Source organism: Taeniopygia guttata, chromosome 11 (genome assembly GCF_048771995.1).
Source record: "Taeniopygia guttata chromosome 11, bTaeGut7.mat, whole genome shotgun sequence".
In the NCBI taxonomy this organism is placed as follows: Eukaryota; Metazoa; Chordata; class Aves; order Passeriformes; family Estrildidae; genus Taeniopygia; species Taeniopygia guttata.
Window position 1 is genome coordinate 20,308,813 of NC_133036.1, and position 11,661 is coordinate 20,320,473.

Genomic DNA, 11,661 nt, shown 5'->3' on the forward strand with positions numbered 1-11,661 from the left:
GCCCTGGTGTGTGAATCCATGTCTGACACTCGTCAGCACCACATGGCCCGGCCCCTTCTGGGCCCTGTGCTCCAGAGTCCTCATCTCAAAACTCATCTGGGGCTTGGAACTGGGATCTGCTCACTTTTGCCAACACTTATCTGCAGGATACAGCAGCGTTCAAATAATGTACAGCATCTCATCTCCAATCAGTGCTGCTGGAGATAAGCTTGGATATAGGTGTTTTGCCAACTCTAAGTACATGTTAGGAAAAGTCTTTTATCTTCGTAATATCAAGGTTTAAAAACTGCTTTGCAGCCTTACAAGTAATTTGAAAGTTAGGTCTTAAAGGTTAAGAATTAGAAAAAATCTTAGCTTGCCCTTGTAACCTTGAGCCATTTCTTTGTGCGCACACGGTATTTTACAATTATTTTAATTGCAGAATAGCAATCCTAGCTTCACGTCTTGCAGTTCATAGAGGTTAAGGAATTGCACCTGAGGGCAACAGCTATGTCACATCCAGACTTACTTAAATGTATCTCTGCTGGAAGCAAATATGCCTTGCTGTGGAAAGGAGAATTTGTTAGTCAAATAAACTGGGACTGTCCTGGCGCCACCCGTACCTGGTCTCACAGTAACCTTAAATGTATATGAAGAAATGTCCCTTAAGTAGTGTAGTGTTCGCTTCACTTTGTAATTTCATATTCAAGTTCTCTGCAGTTTGTTATTTATTTATTAGGAGGAGGATGAGGGTGAATTTCTGGAATGGGCAATGATGCAGAGCTGCAGTTGTGGGCTGGTTTTGGGGTTATTTTCCTGCTGCAGGAAGTGCCAGGACCCCACCGTGGGCACACAGAGGGTTGAGCTCACAGCAGGGCCCTGCAGCTCTCTAAATTTTGATGCAAAAGAAATCTTGTTCCCGTCAGGAATTGAACATCATATTGCAGAGGATCAAGGCAAAAGTTGGTTCAATGTGTGCTGCTGGGTCAATGTACCTGGAATGAGCTGTCCTGAGCACTGGAGAAGCTGGAAATTTGGAACACAGGCCAAATCCTGTGTATACAAAGACTATCAGTAAAACTGGAGTAAAGAAATTATGGTCCCCTGTTCCTACTGCAATCAACCTCCAAATCCTTAATGAATTTAGGAGGATGAGGATTTGGCCAGTGACTCCTCTTCTGCAGAAAGGACCAGGGCTGGACTGATAAACCTCAAATGATATATTTACTGATGATATTTTTAGTTTTGATAGGAGGACATGAAAATTAGCATTTAATATTTGCAGCAGTTTTTTGAGATTCTATGCCTCGACACCAAGAAGTTTTACTTGTAAATGATGATTCCAAATATCAGGAGGTAGATGTTTCTTGAGGAAAAATAACTCCAAAACTGTGACAGCAGATTCAGTCAGGTATATAAATAACTAAAAAATATAGGGCAGGCTTGGTTTTTTAGGAGGTTTCTGCTTTTTTGGTGGGGGAAAGATGACATTTAAGATGCTGTATATTTGTGTTTTATCTAATCACAACTTTTAATTTTATTGCATATTTTGAGCTCTAGTCACCAAATTGTTCCTTAGCAATAAACAGATCTTTGAGCTGTTCTCAGAGGAAATACACAGGAAATTCTAGTGCCTGTTTGGTGATCTTTACTTGAAAGGACTTACTATTTAAAAGCAGAGCAAGCTGAGACAACTATTGTATTTATTGACTATTAGGATTTTTAAGCTGGCTAGTTGAATTATCCATCTTAGATCTATTTTTACACAACTTCATCTCACTGTTCTTATACATGACATTAAATGATTCATGTATTTTCTCCTTTTTTTTTTCTTTCCCACTTCTGTGAACTGAATTATTTTTGGGGTTGTTCCCAGCTTAATTTATTAAATCTCTCTGTGTGTATTTGTTTCTCTCTTTCTTCAATCAGAGATAGTTATTAAATTTGAGTTAAATTCATGTTACTGGGAACTAGATGGAACAAGGCCCTGCAATCCAAGGAAGTTCTGCTGGTGGAAGCGCTGGATGTCAGTTTAAAGTGGTTTATTGCACAGGTTCCAGAGTAAAAGCTTTGATTTTCATTCTCCTCCTGCTGTGGCATTCCCAGGGCAGCAGCTGGGGGTGCAGTGGCACTGGGAGCACTGGAAACCCTTCCCCTGCCCCTGGCTCGGGCACAGACTGAAAATCCCCCAGCCCTGGAGCCCAGAGCTGCCCTGGGCCTGCTCCCAGCGACACTGGAGCTGTGTTTGTCTGATTTTTAAAATCTGTTCTATTCCACTTTTCAGCCCAATGGCATAAGCTTTTAACATCGCTTCAGTTCTATAAAGATAGCAATAGTGTCTTTTTTTTTCCTTTTTTTTTTCTTTTTTTTTTTTTAATAAAGATTGATTCATCTCTGTCTTTTTGGCTGTGGTGGCACGAAGTTCTTAACTTGTCAAGCAATGAGCAAAGGCATTCATTTTTTCTGTTCTTCCCTCCCTCAATTATACATTCTCAGCTAATAAGACCCATTTTGATTAATGTATCTACAGTTTCCAGGGCTCTCTGTAGAGTCTGTACTGGTTCAGCACACTTTTTTGGCAGTTCTTGTTGGCACAACTTCTATGACTTGCATGATAAAAGAGAAAAAAAATACAGAAAAGGGAGAGAAAAAGAAGAATCATCTGACTTTGGGTTCATAAATGAAGATGTCAAAACTCTCCTCAGCTTCAGTGTTGCAATATCAGCCATCAGAGGTTTTTATCCAAGAAGTTTCCTCTGTTTAGATCCTTCAAACAGAGAATTGTCATCAATGTATTTTGTGTGAAATTCCATTCTGGACTGTCCCATCTTCAGCAGCAGAACCAAAAGCAGGATTGCTCCTGCTCCCTTGGGGAATTAACACCCCCAGTGCTCCATGCAAGCACAAATCTCAGCCAGGGCGATGGATCTTTATTTAAAAATTTTAAAATGGCATTTCCTTTAGGGCTCTACTGAGAAAAACTGGCATATTTTCCTAAATGCGATTCAAATTACTGAATTTCAGCCTCGCAGAGTAAGACCATATTTCTTAGTGATTTATGTACTGTACCTTCACAGTGAATGTACAGTTTTGAAGGTAAAATGAATAATTTGTAACTCTAAATAGAGACAATGCTTAGTGTTTAAAGCTTCTTCATGAGTTTTTTAAACACTTCTCTTCAGAGAAGCTTTTTAAAACATGAGGGAAGGCTGAGAGGAGCACTTTAAACAACTTTTCTAATGATATTTCTGATTTTGAAGCCTTACTACAACAAGAATATGTTAGACAATGACCAGAAGTGGGCTGAGGGATGCAAGTGCCTGAAGCTGTCGTGTGCTCTGTTGCTACATCTGGGATTTCCCCTGGCCTGATTCTGGCATTCTCCACACTCTGATGATTTTTTTCCATCCTTTTTGAAAGTTTCAAATTCATTTTCAACAAGAAATGGCATCTGAGCAGCTGGTGTGCTTCAGGTGGTGGTGAAATGGCATGCAGTGTTAGAATGGTCTGGCTGTGCTGCAGTCCTGTGGAACCCACCAAGTTCTCCGTGTGCACGTGGCAACAAAATTAATTTTTCTGGATTTAAAGTGGGGATGGGTTAAAATGTGATACGAGCTCTGCTTGCTGAAGTGTTTGCTGAGGTGTTTGGGGTGTGTGTGCAGGGATGGAGAGGCTCCCACTGCTGCTCCAGAGGCTCCAGTCCTGGCTGTGGAGAGCAGCTCTGTTGTGTAAACGTGGTGGAAGGTGAAAACTTGTGTTTGTGTGAACACTGGTGCCATGGCTCAGGTGTCTCTGGAGCAGGCTGGGCTGCCCATCCCATCCCATCCCATCCCATCCCATCCCATCCCATCCCATCCCATCCCATCCCATCCCATCCCATCCCATCCCATGCCATGCCATGCCATCCCATGCCATGCCATGCCATCCCATGCCATCCCATGCCATGCCATGCCATGCCATGCCATGCCATGCCATGCCATGCCATGCCATGCCATGCCATGCCATGCCATGCCATGCCATGCCATGCCATGCCATGCCATGCCATGCCATGCCATGCCATGCCATGCCATGCCATCCCATCCCATGCCATGCCATGCCATGCCATGCCATGCCATCCCATCCCATCCCATCCCATCCCATCCCATCCCATCCCATCCCATCCCATCCCATCCCATCCCATCCCATCCCATCCCATCCCATCCCATCCCATCCCATCCCATGCCATGCCATCCCATCCCATCCCATCCCATCCCATCCCATCCCATCCCATCCCATCCCATCCCATCCCATGCCATGCCATGCCATCCCATCCCATCCCATCCCATCCCATCCCATCCCATCCCATCCCATCCCATCCCATCCCATCCCATCCCATCCCATCCCATCCCATCCCATCCCATCCCATCCCATCCCATCCCATCCCATCCCATCTGCACTGCTGTGTGCAGGGCTGGCTGCACTGCTGTGTGTGCAGGGCTGGCTGCACTGCTGTGTGCAGGGCTGGCTGCAGTGCTGTGTGTGCAGGGCTGGCTGCATTGCTGTGTGTGCAGGGCTGGCTGCACTGCTGTGTGCAGGGCTGGCTGCATTGCTGTGTGCAGGGCTGGCTGCTCCATGGCCATGACCAGGCTGCTCCTGCAGCCACATCCCCCTGCAGAGGGGCAGGGCTGGGCTGGGGCCATGGAAGGCTCTGAGCTCAGCCAGGTGTGTGGGGACCAGAGCTGCCCTACAAATCCATTAATCCTACAAATCCTGCCTCTAGTGGGGCTCAAGGCTCCTGGAGTTCCAGGACACCTTCCAGGTGTCCTCCGTTCTCTTCCATTTGGTTTTTCCAGGTGGTCTTTCAGGGGAGGTAGGATACTGTCATGAAGGTGGATTTCTTTGTTTGTTTCATGGTTGTTGTTGTTTCGGGTTTTTTTTTGTTGTTGTTGTTGTTTTTTTTTTTAAGTGTAACTGCCAAGATTTAGTTCAGAAATTCTGTGTGGCAGTTGTATTTTAATATAGCAAAGGCAGAAATGTTTGTTAAAGTGACCCAAAAAACTAAGTTAGCTTTGCCAGTGAAATGCTGTTCTTGTGTTCTTGTGCTGATCATGCTCATCCTTAGGGGAACTGAAAATAAATATAAGCTCTTGTGTTTAAAAATATTGCAAATATTGTGTCAGGAGATTTTTGATATCCAGTTTCTAATTAATTTAATATCAAAATTACACCCTCCCCAGTTTTGGTCCCAACTGTCTTCTTGCAGAAACAATTTTAGAGTAAGATATTTCTGAGAAAAATAGGTTTGGCCCAATAGATAAATATCTATATTTTTAGATAAGCATGCATTTATTGTGGTGGTGGTGGTGATTTTTGTGTTCTGTGTATGTTTTGTTCACAACATTTCATTCTCTGGAAGGTTGGGAAGGAATGCTTCCAAGTCCAGGATACTGCCTTGCCATATCCCTTGCCTCTGGAATAGCTCCTGGTGTTCTGTCTTGCTTTACCTGTTTAATGTCAGCTGGGTTTGACTTCCAGCCTTGCTGGGGCAGTAACTTCAGTTTGGAACCAGAGAGCAGCAGCTGGAATTCTAAAAGACCAGGTTTTTAGTTTTTTGGTGGGGTTTTTTTTTGTTTGTTTTGTTTTGTTTTGTTTTTCCTTGAAATTGCTTACTGGTATTCAGGAAGCTTCTGAGATAGAGATGCTGTGATGTATTCATACTTGGTTTAAAAAAAATAACCAAAACCCAACAAAGCAAACCAGCTTTTAAAATCAAGCTAATTCTTTGTGTAAGAAACTCAGGGAATTCAGTGGAGATGTTCCCATGGAATTTGCTCACAATGTAGGGCTCAAATGACATGTGGGCAGTTGCTACATCTGATTTCAAACTTCTGATATGCAGACTTCCCCCATCAGTCAGGGGGGATGAAGGCTCCTCCTCTCCAGTCCTACTTTATTTCCATGATAACAGAGGCAGTGGTTGCCTGCTAATTTCATGTGTTGGACTTTTATCCACAAGAAATTTCGGTGTATTTAATCTGATAAATGACTAGATGTTGCTCACGATGTTTCAAAAACTAAGAGAGAACAAACTGGAATTTGTGAACTTACATTTGCAAAGTCTGAGAGTTTTCTCAAGGTGAATCAAGACTCAGAGATTTAATTCCCATCAGCCAGCTGCCCATGGAGCTGATTCCTAAAATGGTGCTGGTGACTGTGGCAGCTTAACAACAAAAAAGGTAAAGCAAGTTTTAACACTTCCTTCAGTTGTCTCTTGCTTTAAACAAGAAAACTAATTATAACAATATTCTCCTGTTTTAATTGTGACTGCGGATGACTGATGGCAAACATGTAATTAACTGATGCAGGAGTTGACACAAGACAGTTGACACCAATTTTTTATACATTATTATATGAAGACATGTAGTGAAGCAATTAGTCTTTCATTAGTTTGGAGTTATTTCAAAAGCTTTGAAATACTTCTGTGGTTAATTTTTAATCATCAAGGAAATGTATCTTCTAATGGTGTTAACTTCAGGGACTGAAATGAAGCGTGCTCCCCTGAGACTGACTGCGATCAGATGAACGTCCTGCACAGCTGCTGGGCTGCAGAAGCTTTGGGAGGCTTTGGGGGCTCAGCAGGGGCTGAGGCTCTAACATTTTCCTTGTTTTTCCCAGCTCCTGGTGCTTGCAGAGTGCCAGGGATGCTGTGCTCCTGCAGACAGGGCAGGAGCTGCTGCTGCACCCCCTGATCTTGGCTGATGCTTTTGGTTCTTCAGCTGGTGGAACCCAGAGCTGCAAGCCAGGCTTGGGTGGTCCTGCTCCATTTCATGTGTGTGTCACTCCTCCTCTGCCCCTCACAGCTAAAACAGAACTGAAATGTCACCTGGCGAGGACAGGCGGCTGCTGAGCCACGGGACAGGGATTTAGTTCTGGCTTCCTTTGGGTTTCCTTTTGTCCACAATTTGTTTTCCTGTTCTCACTTGACACTGTGATAAACCTTTCATGAACTTCGACATCTTTCCATCTTGAACATTTTTTTTTATTGTTTTGTTAAGGAATTCCTGAAAAGATTATCTTGGGTTTTCACTGGCAATTTGTAACCTTCTTTCCTCTTAGAAAATCTCTCCTTGATTGTGCTGGAAGCAATAAACAGAATAGATGGGCATTGCAGCCATGTGGGGGATCCTCATTCTGTGCAAAGTCTTAAAAAAACCAAAACCCTTATAACTTACATTTATGTTGTGAAATTATAGATAGCTTATATAAAAAGTGGGAAACTGAGCTGTCAAAGGCTGAATGGGTTGATGAGAGCATGCCTGGGGTTTGGATAGGGTGGCCTTTTTGTACATATTGCAAAACTGTTTTTCAATGCACTACAAGCATTAAAGCTGTCTTAGGCTGTCAGCTAACAAAAATTAAAGCAGTCTGAATTCAGTAAGGAAAAATTATAACACCTGGGCCTTTGAAACAGACATGGTACCTATATACCTATATATATATACCTATATATATATTTTAATTTTAGTAGTAATAATTACTTTGTTATTCAGCTTTCATTATTATTTACCTAATGCTCCTGGGAGAGGAGTATTTAATTTCTCCCATGATTTTTCAAGATGCTCTTTTCCTACCAATCTTCCTAAAATGCATTTTTGGTTGTGCTGAAACAAGCAGTGTCACATTCACTTCCTTCATCTCGGTGGCAATCAGTCACTGGTGTCCCCTGGATGGGTGTGCCACACAGATTTGTCACTGGTGTCCCCAGGATGGGTGTGCCACACAGATTTGTCACTGGTGTCCCCAGGATGGGTGTGCCACACAGATTTGTCACTGGTGTCCCCAGGATGGGTGTGCCACACAGATTTGGAAATGCAGCATTCAGGTGTGCAGAGGATGCTCGCACTGGGGATGTGCTTCCACCTTCCTTTGTCAGGCAGAAATAAAACTCAGGGGAGGTAGCTGTGCCCAACACGTGTGAACAGCACAAGTAATTTATTTTTCCTGATGCATTTGTACCTTTAGGATGCACTTCCAGCTGCACTTGGTGGGAAGGGAGTGAGGGAAAGAAGGAAATCATATTGGTCACAGTTTAAGCTGCGCAAGGCTCCCTTCCCATACGTAATTTTCTGCTCTGAACTGAGGACACTGTTCTGAGGTACACAGGGAGGAGAAGAGGCTGAGGATGTTCATGGGGGATTGGAGACTCAAAGGAAGAGAATGTTATTAGGCTTTTTAGTTTTTAAATGCTTTCCACACAATTTAAGAAAGTTTTAAAACAGATTTAGGAGAAGTTCTACTGGTATCAGGTGGTTTGACAGTTTATTTGTCATCGTATGGCAAATTGTAGTGAATAGTAATGCAGAGAAGTAGAATTTGTGTGAAAATGAGGGAAAACAAGCTTAAAGCAGCACTATACATTAAAAAAAAAAAAATAATAAAAAAAAAAGACAGGAAACCCCCAAGTGAAAACAACAACAAAAAAAAAAGGCAAAGAAGATGAAGACTATAAAGAAAACAACAAACAAGAAAGCAAAGAAGGAGAAGAAGAAGAAGAAGAAGAAGAAGGAAAGGAGGAGAAGGGGAAGGGGAAGGGAAGGAGAAGGAGAAGGAGAAGGGGAAGGGGAAGGGGAAGGAGAAGGAGAAGGAGAAGGAGAAGGAGAAGGAGAAGGAGAAGGAGAAGGAGAAGGAGAAGGAGAAGGAGAAGGAGAAGGAGAAGGAGAAGGAGAAGGAGAAGGAGAAGGAGAAGGAGAAGGAGGAGAAAGGATGGCCTCAGTTATTTGTGATTTGAAGTCTCCAGGAGCTCAGTGTACTCAGCCCTTCTAGGGGCTGAGTAAAACAGCCTAAAACATCCTGTTTCCATGTCAGAGAAACATTTTCAGTCTTCAGGCTCCTGGCTGTGTTCCAGGATCACAGAACCATTTAAATTAGAAAAACCTTGGAGGCCACGGAGTCCCAGCTGTGCCCGGTCCCCACCTTGTCCCCAGCCCAGAGCTCTGAGTGCCATGTCCAGTCCTTCCTGGGACACCTCCAGGGATGGGCACCCCAAACCTCCCTGGGCAGCTCATTCCAGCATTGAATCACCCTTCCTAGGAAGAAATTCTTCCCCATGTCCAAGCTGACCCTGCCCCAGAGCAGTTTAGCTCTGAGTAGCAGGAGAGGCTGTGTGGCACTGCACGTCTGTGCTCCAGGATCAGCTGCTGGCTGTGGGACACCGTGCTGCACAAGCCTCCCACAGGCCTCTCCCTCTGCATGAAGGTTAAAGGAGAGTTTTGGGGAGGAAAATTATATTTTTCTTTTCATTTTCTCTTTAATTTTGTCCCCTCCTCCTGTTGTCCCAGCCATCTGCATCCTCTAACAAAAGGTGAGGGGAAATGCAGGCTATAGCACTTAGGCTTGGGAAAGCAGCCTTTAGCAGGGATGGCATTCTCACAGCTTTTTCCCAGGGAAAAGGGGGTGGAATTATCTGTTAACTTACAAAGGAATCTTTTTTACTCTGCTGTGAAAAAACAAATGGTGCCAGTCTGTACCTGTAATGTGTCCCAGCAGCAAGAGATGTCCAAGTGGATCCAGCTGGGGCAGGTTGGTTTGCAGCACTCAAATATCTCAGATTCGTTCTCACTCTTGAGCAAATCCATAGAGGTGAGAGAAATAATTCATGGGAAACTGATGAGCAGTGCCTGTGTTTTTTAATTTATCAAGGAGGTGGAGAAAAGGAAGAATGCAGGATATTTTACCCTTGGGTGACACACAAGGTTGCTGATGACACAGGCATTATTTTCCCTGTATGCTGATAACTCAGGAGCTGACAAAGCTGAGCACTGTATTTCACAAGATATTTTAAGCATTACAGACTTGACGCTATGGAAATGGAAAAATGTCAGTCACACTGGTATTAGAGCAGGAAAAAAAGAATGATAAGTACTGAGTTTGTCACTTAATATTGCTTAACACCAAATACTGAAGGTCGTTCCATTTCTAGTGTTTCGTTTCTTCTGAGTATTTCAAGTTATTCTTTAATAGCAGAAATAAACCAGTGGTGGTTGTCTCTGCTCTCCAATCCATCCCCCTGTCCTGGGTAATGCCAGGTGACTGCACAGTGTTAAAGAGGAATATTTAATACTATCCAAGGGTGTGAATTTCCTAATTTGATCCTTTATATTGAACTTCTCTGCTGTGTTTGTTTTGTGCTGGGAAGGGCCCATGAAATATTTCATTTGTGGCACTGACTGACATGAGCCCAGCTTGGCCACAGTAAGGCACAGCTGGACTAAGGTTAATGTTCATTTGAGCAGGACTCTTTGGTGGCTTCTTAAATCTCTCAGTGTGGTGCCATCCACAGACCTTATTGAAGCAGAAACCTCAGAAATGTTGGCTGATCAATGGAATCTTGACTTTGACTTTTCATTTTCAACATTTTTTTATAGTTTGAAAAAATCTATCTTAATTTTGTATATTTTCACTTTGACTATATATGGCTCATTATTTCTAAAAATATATTTCTAAAAATTGTATTCTATAAGAATAATTTTATTACTAGCCATACTGGTCTATATTAATATCTGTAACAGAAATTTGGTGAATAGTCTTTTAAACAAAAAATAGAAATTCCTCTCTGTTGGAAGTAGATATTTTCCTTTTCTTCTTCAAATATAATTTGTGACCAGACTTTTGTGCTTTGCTCTTTAGATGGAGGGGTGCAGGAGAAGTCTTCTCTTGGTGACAAGAACACTTGCTTTTGCTGCATTGAAGAATTAATTGGAGACTCAGTAAGTGGTCATTTATTGGCAACGATCAATAGGCTCCTGCAGAGCTGAATATGGAGCCCATTTTAGGGAACTTTAATGCACTGAGTGCACCCTATGCTCCTTTTGGCCCGGGAATAAATTAAGTTTCTCCCTGTGATGATTGAAACACAAGTTTACCAGAACTTTAAAGTAGAATTATAGAAGTTTTTTCCTTGATGTTGAGAAACAGAAACTACTGAAATGTCTGGGGTTCTAAGTAAGAGGAATGGAAGAAGACCACAGAAAGTGAAAATAGATTAAATTGAAACTCCATGGAGATCATCCTCCCAACCCTGTGCCCTTTCAGAATGGATCCTTTCTTCCAGTGCAGTTGTTTAGGGTCACTAAATTTCTGTCGTTTTCTCTTTTGCTTTTCCTGAGAGAGTTCCATGAAGTTTTCCCTTTGCTGTGCCAATGGAGGGAGTTTGAACGAGATGATCTCCAAGGTCCCTAAAGCATTCCATGACCCTGTGCTAGGTATAAAATCAATAATGCAGCTGACAACCATTCTGTTTGTACCATATATACAGAACAGAAATAATTCCGTGGGTTTTTGCACCATCAAAATTCCATTCCTTATTTTCTGAGGAATGAACGCTGAATAATTTGCAATATATCTCATGTCCTGCTGAAATGGAGTCCAGGGGAAGGGCAGTTTCCTGGAGAAACTGCAGTCCTTTTCCACCTGAGTTTGCTGCTGGCTTTGCCTGGGTGCAGAGCAGTGGGAGCTGGGGATGCTCTCAGAACTGCCCCTCGAGCTGATGTTAGCAGGAAAAGCACGTGGAATTTGTTGGAGGTGACACAAGCACTGCCCAGCAGGCTCAGACTGCAGCCCACGCCAGGTGTGTGTCGGGAAAATTGCAAAAAAGCCCAGGGAGATTACTGAAAAATTGATTGCAAATTGGCAGGCAGGCAGGCA

The 11,661-nt window shown here is 43.0% G+C and overlaps 1 long non-coding RNA gene across 1 annotated transcript; it reads right to left on the reverse strand.

Annotated features, from left to right (window-relative positions):
• Window positions 1-6,344: 6,344 nt before the first annotated feature.
• Window positions 6,345-9,821, reverse strand: LOC140684880 (uncharacterized). The gene is made up of 2 exons (XR_012057807.1): window positions 9,486-9,821; window positions 6,345-7,094 (listed from the first exon to the last, which is right to left on the reverse strand). It is a non-coding gene; the product is annotated as an uncharacterized lncRNA (long non-coding RNA).
• Between the last annotated feature and the right edge of the window lie 1,840 nt (window positions 9,822-11,661).